This window comes from Alligator sinensis, unplaced genomic scaffold (assembly GCF_000455745.1).
Source record: "Alligator sinensis unplaced genomic scaffold, ASM45574v1 scaffold232_1, whole genome shotgun sequence".
Lineage (NCBI taxonomy): Eukaryota > Metazoa > Chordata > Crocodylia > Alligatoridae > Alligator > Alligator sinensis.
In genome coordinates this window covers 324,535-336,497 of record NW_005842517.1, presented here as the reverse complement: position 1 = coordinate 336,497, position 11,963 = coordinate 324,535, and the positions used below count along the sequence as shown (strand labels likewise).

At 38.2% G+C, this 11,963-nt stretch overlaps 1 protein-coding gene across 2 annotated transcripts in view; it reads left to right on the top strand.

Moving 5' to 3' along the window:
* Positions 1–678: 678 nt before the first annotated feature.
* CHST15 (carbohydrate sulfotransferase 15) overlaps positions 679–11,963 on the top strand; it is an 82,170-nt gene continuing 70,885 nt past the window's right edge. Inside the window, exon 1 of one of the 2 annotated variants that reach the window (XM_014523653.2) lies at positions 679–811. The gene's annotated coding sequence lies outside the window, so the exon portion shown is untranslated. Of the gene's footprint in view, positions 812–1,314; positions 1,335–11,963 lie in introns of those variants that run through there. The other variant, XM_006031596.3, reaches the window with a different exon arrangement.

The following is an 11,963-nucleotide window of genomic DNA, read 5'->3' as shown; positions in this document are numbered from 1 at the left end:
CGCGCACTCTACACCCCCCACACTGCATACCCCCACACCACACACACACACTACATCCTACACTGCCCACACCACACACACTACATCCCCCCCACCACGCGCACACATACTACATCCTACACTGCCCACACTACACACCCCGCCCCCCCAGGTGGAGACGAGACCTTTTCTGCTTTGTTGCAGCCAGCGGTGACTTTCTGGCAGTTGGGATCTTGGACCTGTATGTTCAGATCTGCCTGATCTAAGCCTCACAGTTACTTCAGGGATTGTCTTTAAAGTGTTTGATAAGATATGTTGGGATGGGAACCTTAAGCGTGTGTGTGTGTGTGTGTGTGTGTGTGTGTGTGTGTGTGCACATGCAGAGCAGTAGGGAGGGGCTGTGAGGGCTTATAGGAAGGGTAGGTTTACATGCTCTGATCTGTAGATTTTTGTGATCGTGGGATCAGCTCTTTTGCCAAAAACGGCTTGTGTTTTATATTGCCTTGAGGTATTTCTTTAAATACCAGAGTCCCGCTCTGCGCTGGGCACAGTCTCTGCACAGAATTTAATTCCCAGAAGAGTGCGCGTGTGTGTGTGTGTGTGTGTGTGTGTGTGTGTGTGAGCTTTTGTCATGTGATGGCAGGTCAGTAGCAATCGCTGGTCTTGGCAAGATGCTTTACCTCCCTCTACCCCCCATGGTAAAGTGAAGCCTGACAGTAACTCCTGAAACTGCTACACAAGCACAGCAGGAGCTGCATCCGGGAGCCAGCAGGTCTCAGGTCTCTTGAGCATTAAACCCCGGTGGGAAAGTACTCAGTAAACTTGTGCTAAGGTGTGGTAATTTTCTTTAGTCCATTCCTTAAGGTGCATGCCCGCAAAGTCAATGTGGATGTTGAACTCTTCAGCATTTCCACAGTGTAAACAGATGGGGATATGTGACTTTCTAAAAAAACCTGTCTTTTAAAATTTCAGCCCTTGGTAGCAAGGCCCTTGGCGGAACGGCATAATAACTAAGATAATGTAATTTTCTGTCATCTGGCTGCACTGCCTGTTAGGCTGATCCCTGTCTCACTGAGAACTGCTGATTGGCTAATTACAGTAGTTTTACAGTGATTTGTAAGAGAAGACATTTGTAAAACAGCTTTTATCTGAAGCATTCATTGAACTTAAGCAGTACATGCATCCCTTGAATTGAATTGTGGATGGATATTGCCATTCAGTGGTGCATATTTTTAGATGATGAAGGATATTTCTTAAAGGCAAGCTGTTGGCAGTTAAAAATAGCTACACATTGTGCATTTGCTGAGAATGCAGTCAAGCTCTGGCGACAGGTTTTTATGATTTGACTATCCTAAGTAAGTATTCACAATTGGTACTGCGGAGTCATGCATGATCTTCCTTTTTTGTAGCTTTATTATAATAATACAGCCTTCCTCTGCAGTGAATTGACGTTTCTGTTCACAGTTTGATTTGTAGGTTAATAGAACACATGATATTTTTAGGTGGGTGGTGTCTTACCTACTTATGAAACTTTCAGATATGCATGAATGGATTGCATTTTTCAGTCTGTAACCTCTGACTTAGTCTTCAAACTGCTTTAGTTTGCTTGTAAATGTATAGTTTAAAATGGAAGCATTTCACTTCTGGAATGAAGAGCCAAGGAGAATCTTTATTCTCTGATGCAGATCAGATACCTGCTTCTTTTATTTTGTGACCAGAAAACAATCATCTACTTATGAAAACAGTTAATTCAGAAGAAAAAGTTATAGATTGGAACCCAGTCCTGTACTCATTGGAATTATTCATGAAGAGTAAATATTTTGAAGGTTTGACTGAAAAATCAAATGCTCTCATTTACTCTGTTTATGTAAACAAATGTCTAATTGAATAGTACAACGCTTAATGCTGGCTATAGATCACTTGATTTTTGGCACAAAGGGGATGTTTCCATAACTGGACAGAAAATTAGTACTTTTTTGCAATATATTACAGAATAGCTGTCTTGAAACACTGTGTTTATGTTAGTGATGCAAATGTCCTGCAGCTCATACCCTAAGATGCTCTCTTTCATCCTCTGCTACTAGTGCCATTTCAGACTCCTGGGCATTGAGTCAAAGTAGTCCTTTGGCTCCTCACATGCCAAAAGAAGGAAAATTAAACTGCTGAAAGGAAGGAATCACTTGTACAAAGGATCAGTGAACACAGTCAGTTTGTTGATGACACTCTAACCTTGAGGGACACCAAAAACATACCCATGTCTACAAATCTTGTCAACATGGAGCTTGAGACTAAATTCTGAAATCAACAACAAAGTAATTTTATGGTTCAGAAATTGTAATAGAAAACATAATCCCAAATGCAGAATGCTTCCTACAAGTTTGTGACACGACTGTGACTAAATAGTGGAAATTTGCATTAATACATGATATTACAACAAAAGATGCTGTAATGGATTTTATTTTCTTTGCTTAACTAAATGTAGGGTGGATGGAAAAGGTGCAAATGAGCAGATGAAAGTGGACTGTGGTGTCAGTAATTTCATGTGGATAAAGTGATAATCTTCAAACAGTTCTAACAAGGTTTAGGTTATATATGCATAATCCAGTAGACATGATATTGCTGTTATTTTTCAGTCGGTTTAATCAACACAGGCAATTTGCTATTACTGAAGAGTTCTATCTAGCAAAACTTTACTAATGCTTTTATTTACTGTTCATTTTTTGACATGAAGTTTTCCAAAAATTGCTGCCAAGATAGTTATAAATGGGAATGTACACAGATCTTGATTTGTTTGCTAGAAACAGTCTGGTAATTGTAAAAAATAAAAATGATGTTTGAAGTGTAATCAAAACTAGAAATACATTTTTGTTGATGTAATCATGAATGTGGTTAGATAATCATAGGTCCACTTTGCATTTTTCAAGGGACAACTCTAGGTATGTTTATCTACGAAAGCAATCAGTTTGTCATAGGTAGACAGTTGGAGCATTGATTGACAAGTTGTTTGATTTCCACTTTACAGTGTTTGCAGAGATGCTTATTATTTTAGAGAGACTTGGGAATTGGAAAGTGTTGAGGATTTTTTTTTTAATGCTGATGCCAGTATGCAGCCTTTGGCAGGATTCCATGAAAATAACTTTTGTGTGTGATTTCAGCATTATGTAGTATGTGTTTGACAAGATGCAGATTATTTCTAATACAGGGGTGTAGGTTGTAGCCGTGCTAGTCTAAGGACATAGGCAGACACGGTTTTCTGGGTAAATCTGTTCTCTTTTAATAAAAGAGAACAGATTTACCAAAATAACCTTGTCTGCCATTATTTCTAATCCTTGGAAAATGTTCATTTATGTTTAAGGACACTTTACTAAGTGAATGGAGTAGATTATTACTGAAAAAATAATATACAATCACCTCCCACCATGGGAGATTTGTTATTTTTCACAAAGTTTGTCTGCTAAATAGTAGGTGTAATTATGGCCCATGTTTTCTTATCAGACTATCAATGTGTTGTTCAGTGCTTCTCCATTTGTGTAGGGCCAGGAAAAAGATTGCAAATCTTGTTCTTACAATCATAGGTTTCCATTACAATTACATCCTTTGTTTTAACATTGATGTGCTTTCTCTATAGATAAATTAGCACCAGTGGACTGATCTTGCCTAAATGACACATTGATTTAGGAAGTTAGAACATCCAAAATGTTGTATTCATTTTGCAGAGAGAAATCACTGACAGGAAAGAGCCAGGCCTTACTAGTTGTCATTATACCCCACAAAGAAATCTGTATTAACATTAAGCTTACTAGACTGTATATCCCACAAATCAGAAGCTTCAAGGAAATATACAACTAAGTTAGTCAACATCCCAGAATATATCACAGAATCGTAGAAAATTAGGGTGGGAAGGCACCTCAGGAGGTCATCTAGTCCAACCCCCCTGCTCAAAGCGGCACAATCCCCAACTATATAATTTCAGCTAAGGTTTTGTCTAGCCAGGACTTAAAAACCTCCAAGGATGGAGATCCCACCAGCTCTCTGGGTAACATGTTCCACTGCTTTACTACCTTCCTGGTGAGAGAGATTTTCCTAATATCCAACCTAAACTTCCCTTGCTGCAACTTGAGACCGTTGCTCCTTATTCTGTCATCTGCCACCACAGAGAACAGTCTAGCTCCATCCGCTTTTGTAACCTCCCTTCAAGTAGTTGAAGGCTGCTACTGAATCCCCTCTCAGTCTTCTCTTCTCTACACTAAATAAGCCCAGCTGCCTCAGCCTCTCCTGAGGAGTCATGTCCCCCAGCCCCCTCACCATTTTCATTGCCCTCCACTGGACTCTCTCCAATTTGTCCACATCCTCAGGGTCTTGATTCAGCAAACCGCTCATAAGCTTAACTTGTTGGAAAATAGCCAAAGAGAATGACTGAGCTCTTACCATTTTATAAACCTTCCGGTCTCTGTCCAATGACTCTCATCAGCCTTCTCAGGGGATTACAGACCCCTGCCAGGTGACTTTGTTGCCAAGGCAACCTCTCCTCCCCCACTCCCATCCAGTTCTCCTTAATGGGGGTTTATTGTTTAGAGTGATAACATATCTGTGGTATGATTACATTTCTGTGGTATGTCACTTAAGTCAGTGACCATCTAATGTTTCCTTTTGGGATCAGGCTTTGGAATTTAAGCTCGAGATGGAGGTGAAAAGATAAACAGGAAGTTGCACATTCAAAACAACATTGACAGCTTGGTAAGGAACTCGTGCCGTCATACAGGCTTCATAAATTGTACTGTGAAGTTCCCCAAATGAGACTCTCTGTCTCCAGTATCCTTGCTGGAAAGTGTTTGTCATGTATAGATTTGACATAGCCCTTCCTTCCTCAAACCCCCAAAGTGGTTTAATGAAACGGATGTGAATCCTGAGAAGATTGCATCTCATCAAGAAGATGTTCCACAGTGATCTTCCTGAGCATTATTAGGACTTAGCTGCATTCAGCTCCTCAGGGCCCAATATGCCCCAAGCCACCAGATACAAGTGAGCCAAAAGCAAGCTGGACTTTAATAGTTGATGCCATTCAAACCTCAGCTCTCGAATTAAGGACTCAATTCGATATCCTTATTCAAACAGAAATCCCATTGGCTTAAAAAAAAATCCATGGTGAGATCTCCTTTTGGAGGTTCCCCCTCTCCTCCCCTGAATAAGTATTGCAGAATAGAGGCCCAGTGATTCAAAAATCACACATTTGCAATTACTAGATGATGTTTTCTTATACTTGATAGTATTTAGTATATACAATGTGCTTCTAATTTGCAAGCCTTTAGATTTAGCATTTACATATTTCATTTGATAAATATTTGTATTTTCTTATGTAATATTTGCATTTGAAGTATGCTATTCTGTGCTCATATGTTCTTCCATATATATTTTTAACAGCACTAGTTAAAACTTTTTTACTCAACTTGTGCATTTTATTATGGAGAATTTGTGAGAGACATATCTCCTTGTTCTGTAGAAAACAATGATCTTCAATGTAACTTAATTTAAGTAGCAAATTTAGCATCAGGTTAACAAGGCTATTAATATTGCAGAAGACCTCATTAGTATTTTTATTTATGATATTTTTGATGAAGAGCCCCATTCGTACTATATACTGTATTACACATGGTTCTTTCACGGAAGCTCTAATTTAAGAGCCTTTCATTGAAATTTGGTCAACTGTGATATAGGTTATTGCAAACAGAGAAGATGTAAACACCCTTGAGAACAAAGAAATAATATAGGAGGACATAGAGCTGAGAAGATGTTCAGGAAATACCAAAACAGGATTTTGATTTGAAAAAACCAAAAAAACTCCTGCATGCTTCTATAAGACATATATATAAATGATCAGAAACACAGAATTATTTGAAGTCCATGTACTTGGGAGAACACTTGGGAAACTAACGCTGAAAGAGGGCAAGTGGAGGGAATGGACAGTACGCTAAACTTGAATTTTCAATGTAACATGGCTTCAGGGGGAAAAAGCGGCATGTTTTTTCCAGCAAAGGTTTTGTGTCATGGAACTAATAAGGGATTAGATTCTCTTTGTTTAATTCTGGTACCACATTAATATGAGATTCCAACAAACTGGAGGCAGTTCAGCAAAAGCAAGAGAAATGATTGTGACTATGGAAAACTTGCGTCATGGTATGAAGAAAGATTAAGAGTTAAATATTTAGTTTAGCCAATGACTAAACCAGAAAAGTAATAAAGGTTTACAGCAGGGGTGTCAAACTCATCTGGCCATGTGGGCTGGATGAGTGGTGCTGTTAATATCAAGGAGAAGAGGCATCTCTGTTTCCTGTGGTGCATTATGGGTGTAGCTGCAAATAGGGTGCAATTTGAAGGAGAGGTTTAAATTGAATATGTGTCAGGTGGTTTGACTGTGTGATAACTTCCTGTACAAACTGATGGAACTGTCATCCCTTGAAAAATCCTAAAAGTGTCCTGCAAGGAGCATTCCTTTCCAGAGATATAACGTGGATGAGCTAATATCTATCTCACAACTTTCATTCTAGTATATTGTCCATTATTACTTACACAAATTATACCCAACTTATTTATACCAGTAGCATTTCCATGCAATTTTCAGGTGGTCCCCCTTCAGTTTAAATTTATATGAAATTATACTACCCCATTATGTCAGTGGCTGTCTTGCTATGGTCAATAGTCTGCATTTGTAAGACTATTACTACTTATCCCACAAGTCATCAAGTCTGGCTTGATGTCTCAGATATGCGAGAACTTGTTGGATGCTTCTTTGGAACTATATATCTAACAAGATCTCCGTGGATGATAGCTTGTTAACCTGGAGGAGAAGCAGGCTTCCTTTGCATTTACCTTGTTCCTGAATTATGGGAAAAGAATCTAGACTTCTACAGCATTGATATCAGTTGGGTTTCATATTGGTATATGTGTTCATGTTAGCATATTGGACTGTAGAGCTATGGTTTATGATCCCAAGGGAAGTGGGCTGTAGCTGATCTTTTCTTACAGTCATAGGTTTCCATTACAATTACATTTTTTGTTTTAACATTGATGTGCTTTCTCTATAGATAAAGTAGCACCAGTGGTCTGATCTTGCCTAAATGACATATTGATTTAGGAAGTTAGAACATCCAAATGTTGTATTCATTTTGCAGAGATAAATCACTGGCAGGAAAGAACCAGGCTTTACTAGTTGTCATTATACCCCACAAAGAAATCTGCATTAACATTAAGTTTACTAGACTGCATATCCCACAGATCAGAAGCTGGAAGGACATATACAATTAAATTATTCAGCATCCCAGGATATATCACAGAATCATAGAAAATTAGGATGGGAAGGCCCCTCAGGTGGTCATTTAGTCCAACCCCCTTGCTCAAAGCAGCACAATCTGCAACTGGATCGTTCCAGCTAAGGCTTTGTCTAGCCAGGTCTTAAAAACGTTCAAGGATGGAGATCCCACCAACTCTGGGTAACGTGTTCCAGAGAGGTGGTGGAATTGGATTACAGTAGGTTGCACAACGTTTCGAGTGTTTTCAGTTAAAAAGGTAGTCAATAAAGGTTCAGGAAGATTTGGGGGTTGACAGTAGTCTGTTGATCCAAATGTTTGGGAGGGAATCACTGCTCTAAGGAGCCAGAAAGTAATCAGAGAATGATAATCCTGATGGTCTATGGTGTGTGTCATGGCTTTGGTATGACTGGTCAAAATGACTCAACTTCACTGAGCAAAAGCACTCCTTTTCGATGTAAAAGCTCACAGTTATTCTGTGATATACAGCAGCTGTTTTCAGTTTATTTTAAAAAAAAAAGCTCTCGAGCTTTTCAAGGTATTACTGGTCCAAGTCCTTAGCTGTTCATGGAAGCAATTCATCAAGTAAATAATTTAGATGAGAAATTTAATAAATTATAAAGCTGTGAAAACAGTTCACTACCTCAAGTTTAGGATTAACTTGCTGGTGGAATAGATAAGAATAAATCAGGATGAAACCACTATTACTTTTGACATTTAGTATCAGAATTACTTTGCAAAGCTATTTATACCAGCTTTAAAATAGTTTCAAGAAGAAATTAGTTGTGAGAAGGTGCACAGAATAGAATAATGGGAACCTAAACTGGTTCAATCTCATGATGGGAAAGGGGATAAAATTAATTTGCACATTATCAGGCTGTTTAAAATACTTATGTCCTCTTCAGAGAAATTTTGGACATTTTTAAGAATAGCAGCCAAAAGTGGAAACACTGAGTCCAGTGCAGTGGATAAATACTAACACCTACAGGTCAAGTTTGGAATTCATTTGTAATCCTGAGAGACTCAGCTGAAGTCGCACTACAATTACCATGGATTTTTAACTCGGGTTAGAATGTGGCCTATGTCTCTTTTTTGGTGGTATATCATTAGTTTGCTAAGAATTGTTAGGCACTGAAAATGAGCATACCTGAAAAAATATAGTTTCCTAGGGCTTTTTTTTTTTGGAGTGCAGAGCACATATCAAGTAGATGTGCCCTGTCTGCCCAAAAGGTGCTTTCAGAGCCATAGACTACTTTCTGGATGGGGGATATGTCTAATTGAGAACACATCCCATTGAGTTAGTCAGCAAATTAATTGTTCTGAGGTTTTTTTGTACTTTCACCATAGCTCTGCAGCTTATCCCACCCACCACAGTAGAAGGCAGACCAGGTTAGCAGTCTAGCTGGTTCAGAGAGGCACAAGCTTTCCTATTACAGCTTGCTTCCTTAGTTGCTACGACTGGTCCCTAACACTGCTTTCCACTGCGGCACAATCACTGATGATTACTAGATACAGCTTTAACACTTCAAAGTGTTTTTGTTAAATAATATAATATGATGTTACAATTTTGGAATAACTTGTTCTAGTATGAGACAATGAAATGTAAATAATGCTTCTGCTAGGTTTTAATAGTTTTTTTTAACAATACTTATTAAGTGGGGATAATCATTTATCCAGTCTTTAGGCTTTTATCATCCTGCAGTGCTATGTTGTATAATAAATGACAAAAGCATTTAAGAATGTGCTGTAAAAATACAAGTATCCATGTACATATCAAGAACTATTTATTTTGGATTTTTACAGCCTCTTACAGATTTTGCCAATGAAATTTGATTCTCCCTTTTTAAAGCTCTTCCAGAAATAGAGACTAAATGGAAACTTTATGATGATTTTTGTTCAGACATTTTTAAATACTTAGGTTAGTTGAGTATTTAATGATTTTTTTTATAAGAAGAAAATAAAAGCTATTTTGAGGACCTTTTATTCCTTTAAAAAATTACATTCATGTCTTACGTTAAAATGTATTTGTAAGTTTTGAACATAATGATATTATATAGAATTTCAAGTTAGGTATGATGTATAGTGCATTTATTCCAGATAATAGCAGTCAGAGGGAACTCCTAGCCCCACTGAAGCTAGTGAAAGTTTTGCTACTGACTTTAGTGGGTCCAGGATTTGATTCAGCTAATGAGATGAAATATTTTACCTCTTGTAAGTTACTGAGGTTGGGGTTAGAGGCATCAAGTTTTCTGTGCATGTACTTGTCTAGATCTTCCAAAAATCTCATGTGGAAGACAGTGCCATCTGGAATGGAAGGCAGTATGTGAAAATGAAGCATCTTTATTTTCTTTTTGGAAATAATAAATCAATAATTCCTTTAGGGCAGGTGTCCAGTCCTTTTTTGCTGCTCAGCACCTCTCCATTCTCATTAAATGCTGAGTTCTGAGCAAGGAGGGTTAGATCCTAAGAAATAAGCAAGAAATTCTCAGGCCTGAGCAAGAGGTCTAAGAGTTTTCTGTGTGAACTAGTAGCCTTCAGGACTGGTCATGATAATATTTGTAGCCCTCCTCTACTACCATCATCATAACCTTTATATAACATTTGAACTGGAGGGGGAATAGCTTTTGTTCTACCACATTAAGCTGAAAACTAAGTCTTCCCTTGCACTTCTTCAGAATGCCATGTTTCCAGAGGTAGCTGTAGCTGACCCTTTTTATTTAGTAGGGATACATTTGAACTCTTGTGTGGATAAACATAGAAAGTCTGTTTATATTTCATCTCTGTTCAGAGAGATTATATTTATAGAATTAAATTCTGTGTTTCTAAATATTTATTGCTGATGAATTCATGATTATGAACCCCTGAAATTGCAGTGTTAGCAGTTTTGTAATTCTAGCTTTGCCTCAGCCATATGTGTAGGTTTAATTACCCTGCAGATATCTATTGCTTTCTAAAGAAACATTTTTTTAGTTTTATAGACTATTAGGTGTTGAGTGCTAATTGCCTTATGTTTGGAGTATATGTTTAGGAAAGGGAGACTTGAAGGGTGTGTATGCACATGCTCCGAGAGGCTCTTGGAGCTGCTCTAATTAAAGCTCCAGGAGTGTCATTTGTATCAGCATCCCCATGCTGCAAAATGGTGGCAGGGGTGCTTTAACTAAAGCTCGTCAAATGGGCTTTAGTTAAAGCACCTCCGCCACCATTTTTCAGCACAGGGATGCTGATGCATGTGATGCTGGAGTCTGCTGGAGCATGGTAGTTACCATGCTACAGCAGACTTGGTTAATCAAACCTGCTCTGATGTGCTGTAATTGCGGTGTATCGGAGCCACCTCAATGCCTGTGTATAGGTGCCTGAGGTGACCAGATGGGGCACTGTTGAAGGATAAGTTTAAAAGTTTGACAGAGAACTTGTTTAAGCTCGTTTACAGTTCATAATGGGCACAAGATGCTGACTGCAGCAGCCAGAAAATACTGTGCAGTAGCATGTTACACCACAGATGGCACTAATATGCTGCTGTGCAGTCCTGTCACCTAAAAGAGGTTCTGCGCAATAATGCAATAAATTACTAGTGCAATAAATGTGCAATAATGACTGCACAGTAGCCGCTCATGTAGATGTGCCCACCGACGACCAAAATGCTGGTCACCTCAGAATGAAAATTGTATCTCTTATTTATGCACCAGAGTTCTTGAAAAGAAATAGTGATCTGAGAACTCTGAATTGACATTAATTAATTCCTTTATTTAGCAGTAAATTTTATAAATTCATGTTGGACTTTCACTGGAGTCACCTGACTAAACTTCTGTGCAGTGCTTTTAAAATTAGTACTTTGGAAGCTTACTTTTCCTTGTTGTGCATATGTCATTCTAGCATAATATTGCATAGTTTGGATGTCACCATTCCCATCAGTGGTGGTGCCTGTCAAAAGATCAGTGTAAACCTACAAAGCTATATTAAACATAGGCCGCGGAATGGGGTGGGCCACCTGGGCCATGGCCTGACCAACTTTTAGCACGTTAATTTATATAACCCACAAACACTCAATTGTCATTCCAGTTAAAACTGTATTTTTTTAACTGCATAGCTAGCTAAATTAATGTGCTAAAAGTTGGTTGGGCCACGGCCTGGGTGGCCCACCCCGTTCCGCAGCCTATGGTATTAAAAACAATAAATTAAACTGAAAGAAGAGGTAGCTTAAAGTCTGGGGTTGAACTGACTTTATTTAAAATATGTAATAGTATTCTTGTATGTGTATGAATGTACAGGTTTCATTTGTTGCTGTTGCTAAACAAGAGATACAAAGTTGAAACTTAATCTGCTGGATACCTTATTTGTTTCTGTCTAGAGTTTGCAGTTACTTTTTTGCATGACAGCTTCCTCTTTAAGTTGAACTGTCTACCCCTTTTGTTTTTCACAGATAAGAGAGCTAAATTTTTCAAGAATCTTAAATGCCAACAACAACATTTTGAAATGTATTCTTTCAAAATATTAATTGCCTTATTGAATTTTCACAGGGTAAAAGTACATTTTATGCCCAGTGTAATTTTATCATACAAGTTGTACAAGAATTAGAGAGAACTGGGCCACTGTGTAAGATTTAAAACATGCATTCACCCCTAGCTCACTTAAAAGAAATAAGATAAGGAGAAATAACTCAGGACTGAATGAATAAACCAA